This window comes from Pinus tabuliformis, chromosome 6 (assembly GCF_031772625.1).
Source record: "Pinus tabuliformis cultivar Carrire ecotype Pingquan chromosome 6, CPIR1, whole genome shotgun sequence".
In the NCBI taxonomy this organism is placed as follows: domain Eukaryota; kingdom Viridiplantae; phylum Streptophyta; class Pinopsida; order Pinales; family Pinaceae; genus Pinus; species Pinus tabuliformis.
The window spans coordinates 153,415,107-153,425,440 of record NC_142292.1 but is presented as its reverse complement, the minus strand read 5'-3'; the positions used below and the strand labels follow the sequence as shown (position 1 = coordinate 153,425,440).

General features: G+C 36.5%; 1 non-coding gene across 1 annotated transcript; it reads right to left on the bottom strand.

Annotated features, from left to right (window-relative positions):
- Nucleotides 1-9,615: 9,615 nt before the first annotated feature.
- On the bottom strand, nucleotides 9,616-9,687 carry TRNAW-CCA (transfer RNA tryptophan (anticodon CCA)). Its single transcript has one exon. It is a non-coding gene; the product is annotated as a tRNA-Trp (tRNA).
- Between the last annotated feature and the right edge of the window lie 647 nt (nucleotides 9,688-10,334).

Sequence of the window (10,334 nt, the reverse complement as noted above, 5' to 3'; positions counted from 1 at the left end):
CTGTTTGTGCATCTCAATTTGGTCAATTGGATGTACATATTTAACATCAAATTCAAAGGAGGTTTGCTTCTAGTAATGTGCAGCAGTCCTAGGTTGTGGAATCTGAGCTTGTAAGAAAGCCATCTACATTTTACCTTTCTCATAGTCAAAGACTGAAAGAAGCCTAGCTTGAGAACTGGAAGAACGTTTCCAGAATTGAGTATAAGTATTCAACTTTAACTCCTCATTCCTCTTCTTAATTTCACTAAAGACATGAAAAATGTCATCCTCTTTATCCTTCTGACTGCCTTCACTGGTTTGAATCACTTGTTGTTCATGAGATGTGGTGGAATGAGTGGGAGACTAAATAGTTTGTCCACCAAACTACGTGAAAAGTGAGTTTTCTCCAAGTCCAACAAATGTTGTTTTCTGTAACTCAATAGATGCACTGGCCTTGGAAGAGAGCCTAGGTCTCTTCTTTCTATGTACAATTCTAAAATCTTGACTTGATGCTTCAGTTGTAGGGGATGACTGTTCTTCCCTCCCTCGTTTAGTTGTTGCTTCCTGTGCAAGTGGAGTTTGTACATTGGAAGTAGAGATTGCATGTTCTTCAACTTCTTGAAGGGTGTTCTCCTTCCACTTTGACTGATTTTTGTACTGCTCTTATCGGCCGGATAAATCGTTCTTGTGGACAAGACCGATCTCCCTAGTATCTATTGATATCTAGCGACAAGCAAGACAAACAAATTCTATCTTTCTCTAAATATTGTGATTTATAAATAAAAGCCAATAGATGTTTTAGAACCTACCTCAAGTCCAGTGCTAGTTTGTGGAAGCCACGCTCCGTTCGTCGAAATGAGCTCCCTTTTAAAGAACTTGCAAACACAAACAGGCACACATCAAATAACCCCTGCATAGCCAATATAATAAACCATATTTATCATGATGATCAAGGAATCCATGAAATAAACCATAGAAGACAATTTATTGAGAAAAATGAACTTGATTGTATTAACTCTAAACAAAGAAGAACTTTACAACCTTGGTGCCTTGATGTTGTACAAGCTCCTCCCAGGGTCCAGCAAGAATCTCCTCTACTTTGACAAGCTTCACTCTCTTCCCAAAGAGATCAAAAGGTATGTAATCTCTCCTCTCAAGCTCAATTAGGAAGTCTAAATTCCAACAGCGTTTACCCTAAAAAATATTTAGCTTTCAACCTTTCTAGCAACCAGCCCAATGCCTCATTTTATAGTGCAGAGGAAGGAAGTTACCAGGTCCACCTTCAAAGGGATAGAGTCCTCCTTCAAAGGGATAAGCTCCTCTCATCAAGGGGTTAGCTCCTTTAGTTATGGGATGCATGAACCACCTAGGAGCGAACTTGCCACCTCAAGATTCCTTCTAGAAGCATCCAGAATTAATCCAAAGTGAATTTTTAATAATAAACTTGCGCCTTTTTTACTTTTACAGGGGTCCGCACCCTTTCCTTTAGAGATAGAGCGGGCAGGTCCGCAGGGAACATGACCAAGGGGTGCAGGACCGCAGGTAATGCTAAGAGAAAGTGCGGAACCAGAGTTTTAGAGATTTTCAAGGACTTTCTCTCATTTTTAAGGCTTGACATGAAGAGCTGAGGTTTGAGACTTGCAAAGGAGGACAGTATGAGTGGTGATAGACTCACACTGACTGCAGAAAGTCATGGTGACAATATTTTGTGTAACAGCTCTATTTCAAGCTTGTCAATATGATGGTATGCAGTGAATTTGTTTTCAACTCTGAGCCTAGAAATCACTTCCAGTGGGTCATAAGACCAAGTGAAGCTGAGTCCAAACTTCATTTGCTTCAATAACCTGTCTGGTTCTTCTCATGCTGCTCTAGTATTACAGATGAATGGGCCAACCTAAACCTTTAGCTTGAATTGTGATTTCTTCTTTGCAGCCAGAAAATGTATTTCATCTGCATTTAACCTCTGCCTGATATATTATAATGCAAAAATTCGGATAGGGAGGTACTTAGGAAGCTTATAGGTGGAAGCTCACAGCCATAGACTCTGATCTCCGTATAATTTTGGTAAAGATACCAATCTCACATTGTGGCTTGATCAACCAACTACAACACTTTCACAATTTCATCACTTATTCTTGGTACTGGAGTGTTTCTCATAAGATTAATGGTTGGATGAACAAACAATTCTATGAATTGTTTATATGTAAATTCTTCCTTCTCCTTCATTCCCATAGAAGTCCAAAAGATCATTGATTGCTGGTTGCCTTCTTCATCTAGCTTCTGCAAGGTGAATGGAAACTTGTCTCCCTGAAAATATATAAAAAGATATACAAGTATTGAAGCATACTTGAATACCTCTTCAGTATTGAACTGGACAAATTGTTCATGAATGGCCTCAGCTAGAAATTGGCTAAAGTTATAACGAATAGTGGGTTTGGAACCAGCAGAAAAGATAGATAAGAAACCAATGATGGCTTCATTTACATATTGATCAGAATTGTAACCAAGAAGATAAGAAAGAATGGTGGTAATTTTCTTGGTTCTGTCTGGGAATATAGATGAATCATAGGGAGGGTTTCTTTTAGGCAGAGGGCTATCTACAGCTAGGAAAAGTTCTAGAGTTTGAGCTCTTTTAGTGAAATCTAGCTTTTGATAGGCCTCTGTTAGGCTTTCATGAGAAAAAGGATGGGTTGGCGCAATAGTTGGGGCCTGCAACATCTGTTCAATGGACTAAGCATTGATGGAGCACAAAATTTCTCCTGTAGGTGAGATGATAGCTCTTTGAATGGGGTCATAGGATTCATGGCATTTCCTGACAAATTCAGGTGCTCTGTGTATCTGAGGGAAGATGTAATGAGGAAGGTGGGAGTCCCAAAGTCCTATTTCATCTGTTTGATCAACTAATTGATCCTCCATCCAACAATAGATTTCAAACAAATCAAATTCAGACAAAGACTCATTGATTTTACAGTCTCTGTCGACCAGGGGAGTATGATGGAAGTCAATTTGTGGATGAATGAGAGGATTTGGGGTTTCTGCAACTTCTTTTCCTTTAGGAGGCATTCTGTTAATTGAATTCAAAGCTGAAAGTGACAAAAATTGGAAGAATTGGGTTGAAACACAGTGATAATAGAATAACAGTGTAAGTGAAAATGGATTAGGTTGACCTGGATGTCGGCTTGGTTCTGAATAGAATTGAAAATTCAGTTGAATGATGAATCTGTCATTTTTGGTTGCAAACAACAAGTATCCAATGAATTATGGGAATGCATTGTGTAACGGTTTTTATGAAAATCAGGGCTTATAATGAACAAGATGGAGCGAGTCCGTTAATCAACAGTTAAATCCTCATTAATTCTCCAACAGGGCTGATAAATGGTTAAATGGAATATTAATGTGTGAGGGGTGGTGAATTAATGGATAATGGACAAAGAGACAACAGCTGATTGGATAGAGGAAGTGACATGGGAGCGGACGTGGACGACGACGTAGGAGCGACAGTAAATGGTTGAATGAAAACCGCGTTCAGGAGTAAGTTGGAGTGGTAAGTTGTTTCAGGATTTTAAGTCCCAAATAACTAGGATGGGGGAAAAGCAGTTTCGAAGGGCGGTTTCCAAAACTGTCGACTTTGGACCGCTCCCCCCCCACCCCCATCGATAACGTTTGGACGGCAAGGGAGGGCCGAGGAGCGATGTAGGCCGTCAGATCTTAGGGGAATGTGCAGGATGAAGAAGAACATGAGTGAGGTTTAATATCGTGGCGGAAAGTGATGGTGGGGTCAAGAGTTATGACGGATGTGACATGCGTGGGGTATTGGCGAATGAATGGATAACGCGCAGATATTACACCATAACATTGATATTTTGTAAATAATGTTTAATTTAAACCATTCATTATATGCACATGTATGTAATGTTCTGACTTTAGGATAAAAATCCTTTCATGCTCCAATGGTATTTCATTTGTCTACCTACCCTTAACTTTCCTAACATTTTTTCACAATCTTAGTCACTTGAGTGCATTTAGACTAGCAACTCAACATTTTCCTTTTAATGATTAATCTACTTCTATCCCTTATTGCTTCCATTGGCTCAGATTAAACTATTGAGCCAATTTTATTTGCTACCTATTGACAAAAATTTAAATCAAATCCAATCATGATTAAACTGTATAATTGGATTGTATGAACTAGTGTGGCATTTAAGCAATCTGCACACAACTTTTTATTTGCAAAAATAAACTTGACTAAGAGTAGTGGCATTTGGATTTGCAACACTTTTAAAATTTATTATTTTTTCTTTTATTTCTAATCTAACATTTTATTTTTGCCTTCCTTTTTTAGGGCATCTATTCTAACATTTTATTTGAAATGGACTTATTCATCAAAATACGCCTAACATTTTTTTGATTCAATATTCTTTTTGTCCATATCCTAACTTAACATTTTTTGAAATATATTTTCATTTTTTGACTAATTGATGCTAACTTACCAAAAACAAAAAATGCTACAACAGATATATAATAGGAACTAGAGATTGTGGCATAATGTATGAAAGCACGGAAAAGAAGGATTTGATTGGATACACCGACATCGATTTTACAAGTATTTTGGATGATAGGAAGAGCACTTCTGGTTATGTGTTTCATCCCGGTTCATATGTGATTTCGTGGGCATCTAAGAAGCGGCCTATTGTGAGACTTTCATCAGCAGAAACAAAATATGTAGCATCAACATTAGCAACGTGTCAAGTAGTGCGGTTAACAAGAGTATTTGATGGACTCAAGTAGAAACAACAAGGATCAACAACAATATATTGTGACAACACCTCAACGATTGCATTATCCAAGAATATTGTGTTTCATCAAAAGAGCAGGCATATTGATACTAGATATCATTTTATTAGAGAACTTGTGAGCAATGGAGAGATTCACTTGAAGCCTTGTAAATCTAGTGATCAATTGGTTGATATATTTACTGCCTTGTAAATCTAGTGATCAATTGGTTGATATATTTACTAAGTCATTAGCAAAATATGTGTTTGAGTTTCATAGAAGAAACTTGGGTGTTGTAAGCCTAGCTAAGACATAGATGAGCAGGCATGTTTGAGTTGTCATGAGTCATGTCCTAGTTTAACTCCCGCATGGAGAATAATATAAAATTAGAGAGTTAGTTAACTGAGTGTTGAGTCAAGTTGAGTTAAGTGATAGACGAATTTAGTGTGGTTGCATGTCAAGTTATTTTAGGCGAGACGCTACTTGGAAACATATAAATATCCCTCACCAAGTTCATTGTAATAACTAAGTTCTTTGTGATCAATAGAAGATTTGTAGCTCTCGTTTTTTTTGTGTGTGAAATTTGTGTTTTGGCTCCTCGTCTTTCCAACAAGACGGATCCCCAACCCAGTGTAAAGATTCATAGCAAAGGACTTAGTTGTGCTCATTCGTTCATCATTCTGAAAATGAGACAACAAACAACTATGCAAATTCCAGAGAAATGGTCGAAAGTGAATGCATTGATTTTGTCAATGTCGAAGATAAAGATAACTCTGACAACACCAAACTTTTTATCATTCATTTTCTTAGCGAGCAAACTCTAGATAATCATGGGAAACCTGAACTTGAAAAAAAATAAAATAAATAAATAAATAAATAAAATAAAATAAAAAATAAAAAATTGCATCAAATGATGCAGCTTTAAAATGCATGAAAGCAAAACCATCATTGGAAATGGAGGTAAGACAGAAGCAAGGTCCATGGTTGAATTTTCGCTCCATTTGTAATGAGAAAGTCTACAATTTAAGGTTTGATGACAAGATCGACGTGGATTTTGACTATAATAAACTCCATTAAAAACTACCTCTCGTGCATCTCCACCGAAGCGTGCAAGGTGAAAGGTACTACATCCCAAAGAACACGAGGCTGAAGGTCGACATCTGGGGAATCGAGAGAGATTCAGACGTGTGGGAGAAGTCAGAAGAGTTTAATCTAGACAGGTTTGGGGGATCCAAGGTCGATCCCAACTAAACTAAACTACATATGTGACAATGACTAATGTAGTTTTGCATCCTCATACAGAGAAAAAATTCGAGACTTTATATATATAAACCTTGATTTAAAAAAACTAATATTCTAACCTTTGGAAATCACTATCTACGGTGCTCAACACATAAAAATTGATTAGAATGTTACAAAGGCATACAATTGTTGCCTTAAGCAAGAGAAGCCGGCACTGTTATTAATCGTTGTTATCACCCTATTTAACTGCAACAACATCAAACATAGCTCATGTATTCCTCTTCTTGTCAGTATGAAGGCTCTTTCTCATGGGGATGTAGATTAGATGGTAGATCACTCGCTTAGCATGCGAGAGGCATGGGGATTGATACCTTGCATCTCCATTCTGGTTTTGTTGATGTTGGACCCTGATTTCAATCCTGCGATTTTATCGTAGCTTTTCTCTCTTTCTGCATCCCCAAATCAGTATGCGTGGGTGCATGACATATAAAACTCTATGCATTATACTTCTATGCATTACCTATGTTTTTCCTGTAATTAGTTGCTATGATGTCTCTGCCAAGAAATCACTGCTCGGAATTCATGTTCAAAGCGGTATCAATGAACAACAATGGTTATATGTGTTGAGGCTTTCATTGCGCGGAGGTGTGGAGTTACCCCGCACCTTTGCACAATGAAAGCCGTCGCACTTTGGTCGTTCAAAGTGGTTCCAAAAAACAATAACAATGGTTATATGTACATTGTCACTACGATCTTATTTTTAAATGCCCACGGTTTCCCTAAAGGCAAAAATCCTCGCCCTCTTCCCTCCCAACTAAAAAATTCGATGTCAGACATATTTGTTTGTTATTTTAATGTAGGGAAGAAAGCAAGGTAGAGGCCCATTCTCTTGAGCTCCATTTTTCACTATCCTTCCTCGCAACTGCTGGGAACAAGTGAGTTTTCACATGTATATAATACATAATTAACTACGTGTGATGGGAACGTGGGCATAAAGGATATGTCCCACAGGGCACAACCTATCCATAATTAAGATTTTTTTTATTAATGAAAAATAGTGAATGATATCATAATAGTTAATATACTTTTCAGACAATCAAAAGCTAAGATCGACAATGAACCTGAGCATTGAACGAAATGGGTATCGAATCAAAACTGAAACGATTCTTGGAGAAATATGGTGAGTTCAAAGAGATGGAGGAATGAATCATATCAATGGATACTTGTATTTTTGATGCTATGAATAAGATTTTTAAATTTTCAAACGGGAATCTCAATCCTAGATCTCTGATGAAAACGAAACCTATACACTTAATGTTTTTACTTAATAAAAAAACATAAATTGTGAAATGCCATTTCGAAATAGGTACATTGTATCAGCGAGTTCATAATAAATCAGTACCAAGGGCCAACTCGGTGGTTCAAATTGACAGGCAGTTAAGCTGATTGGTAAGGTAGGTATCCCGAACTTAGTCACTTACATGCTTATGGATAGGGTAGCTCAGGATGTTGATATTTGAGCTTCATTTGAGTGTAGAGAAGTTAGTGTGCGGGAGTGTAGCACACTTCTCCGCACTCAAAGAAGCTCTGCGCAACTTTAAAATAATAAATTTAGTAGATATAAAAGTGGTGGATGACAAGAGGCAAATATTTGATTCACATTTTCCAATAAGAAATACCTTGAGTTATTGAGTGCAGAGGTAGGTGTGCAGAGTAAGTGTGTGCAAAGAACAAATGATTGTGTGGAGAGTTTACACTGTGAGAAAATCTTTATGCCGGGAAAATCAATTAATTACCAGTGGAGGAAGGGACTATGTTGTATCACAGCTATTAACCTTGTTTGATTTACTTGAAATCTAACCTAGCTAATTTGATTTGGAGGCAAAGTCAACTATTTTAATAATTTTGTAACATATTCATTCAATTCAATGTGTGCTTTTTAAAATTTCTGGTTCAGATTTCTTCTACAATTTTTTTTGTGTGGGTGTCAGATTTCGTATTTTCAACACTTTAAAGCAATATGGGTGTCAGACAATACCTTGCAAAAGAGAACAATGAAAAAAATGTTGAGTGGAATAATTAATGCTTCAGAGTTACATCTTTCTCACTAGCAAATAAGTGTCACACTCTTTTAATATCATTACAGTGACAACAACATGGTTGCTCTAATAATTATATTCACTAGAATAACCCTAAAGCTAAAAGTACAAGTATGAAGCGGATTCTCCTTCATTACCATTTATGAATTAACAAAAGGAACGTAGGGAAAATGAAGAACTTTTTCTATACTATATAGGCAAAACCTAGGTCGGGTATAAAAGGAACGTAAGGGAAAATGAAGAACTTTTTCTATACTATATAGGCAAAACCTAGGTCGGGTATAATCTTAATATTGAATGTAATAATGATTTACTTGCAAATTGTGATGTTGTCACCAAGATTGTGTGAGATTCAGTTCAATTTAAACACCTCTTAGGATAGTTTATTTCCTTACACCTTCCCAAAAAAAAATTGAAACCTAAAATACTTTAAAAACTAAACTATACATAAACCAACTAATCTATATCCCATAAACCTTATAAATAAATAATCTCCATAAATAAATAATGAAAAACTTAAACTAAAAAACACCCTACCAATATTTTCACCCTAACTAACTAATATATACCTCGTAAATAGATAATGAAAACATAATCTAAGTTAATAGACAAGTACACTACCAATTTTTTCACCGAATGTTTACATTCATATGTGTGCACGCCATGGCCATGCGAAGAGAATCAGTAGGCTTCTCCACTTTTTAATAACCGGTATCATGGTTTCTAAAAGAAAATTTCTATTCGTGGACAAAATGAAAATTCCTTTGCCCGATCATTTTCGGGGTAAGAAAATCTTGCCAAGCGAGAAGAATATAATTTTTGTTCAATGCAAAATCCTCTGGGTTTCCAGAGTTTGTTATATTGCTTTCCGGCAGCTTTTCATTTACTTCTGTACTTCTACGTTTTGAATCTCACTTTATATTTTCTTGCTCGCAATTATATCTCGGGTCGCGGCAAACTCACTCAGCAAATAAATTATAACGATAGTCATTGGTATATCGGTCAGGTTATAAAATTAGAAAATTTACGAACCACATCTATTTACATGTACTCGTTTTCATATGGGTGTAGCGCAGATGGTAGAGCGCTCGCTTAGCATGCGAGAGGTACGGGGATCGACCCCCCGCATCTCCATGTCTGTTAACTCTGTGATCCAGGAACCTCCTTTAAAACGATTATTGGTCTGGAGGCTGATCTCGTTGTGCGATCCCATTGTTTTATTAAATTAAATTAGGGGTTTTGAAATCTTGTGCGATCCCATTGTTTTATTAAATTAAATTAGGGGTTTTGAAATCTCCTTGTAAAAGGATTGCTTCAGGTATCATCGAATCTCTCAATTAGGGGTTTTGAAATCTCCTTGTAAAATAATTGCTTCAGGGATTACGGAAACTCTCTCGCTTTTAACAGGTCCAAGGATGCTCACGACTTTGAAACCCTCCGGGCGTAAAATATCCTTCCACGACTTTGAACCCGACGTGAATCGAACACGCAACCTTCTGATCTGGAGTCAGACGCGCTACCATGAACCCGACGTGAATCGAACACGCAACCTTCTGATCTGGAGTCAGACGCGCTACCATTGCGCCACAGATCCCATGCATAATTATGTTATAAATATCTAAATATTCACTATTGTTTTAATTAAATCGATCATAACATAACCCAAAGACATCAATGATAAGAGTAAGAACGCATCCGCCTTCTCTTTAAACTTTAAAGGTACCCAACATATACGTTTCCCACAAAACACTTACAAGTGATGTGTTAACTCTTTTCGTATTAAATTGATATATCGCATTTAAAAATATATTTAAAGTAAAATATTTTATTTATTTTTATTATTATTATTTTTTTTTATACGTTATATTTTTTTGGTACGAGCGAGTGCAGCCAATACAAAATACAAATGGATTGACATTACTTCCATTTGGCTTGAAATCATGATTTTGATTTTGTTATTTTATTGGTTATGCCATGGCATGGGACTATAGTAATCAAAAACGAAGTGGTTAGTATTAATTGAGTTGTTTGTTAGGGGAGGTTAATCTAGGATAATCAAACATTTCAGGAATATAGTCATCTATCGTCTTATTTAGCCTCTTCCCGAGGCGAAGGCATAAAACCATATACTATATTTATAAATTTGCTTGCATTTTGATGCTAAGGTAAAGTTGGTAAATTAATGCTAACATTAGTTTAATGTTAGTTTTCATGCATTTAATGTTTAAATATATATGATCT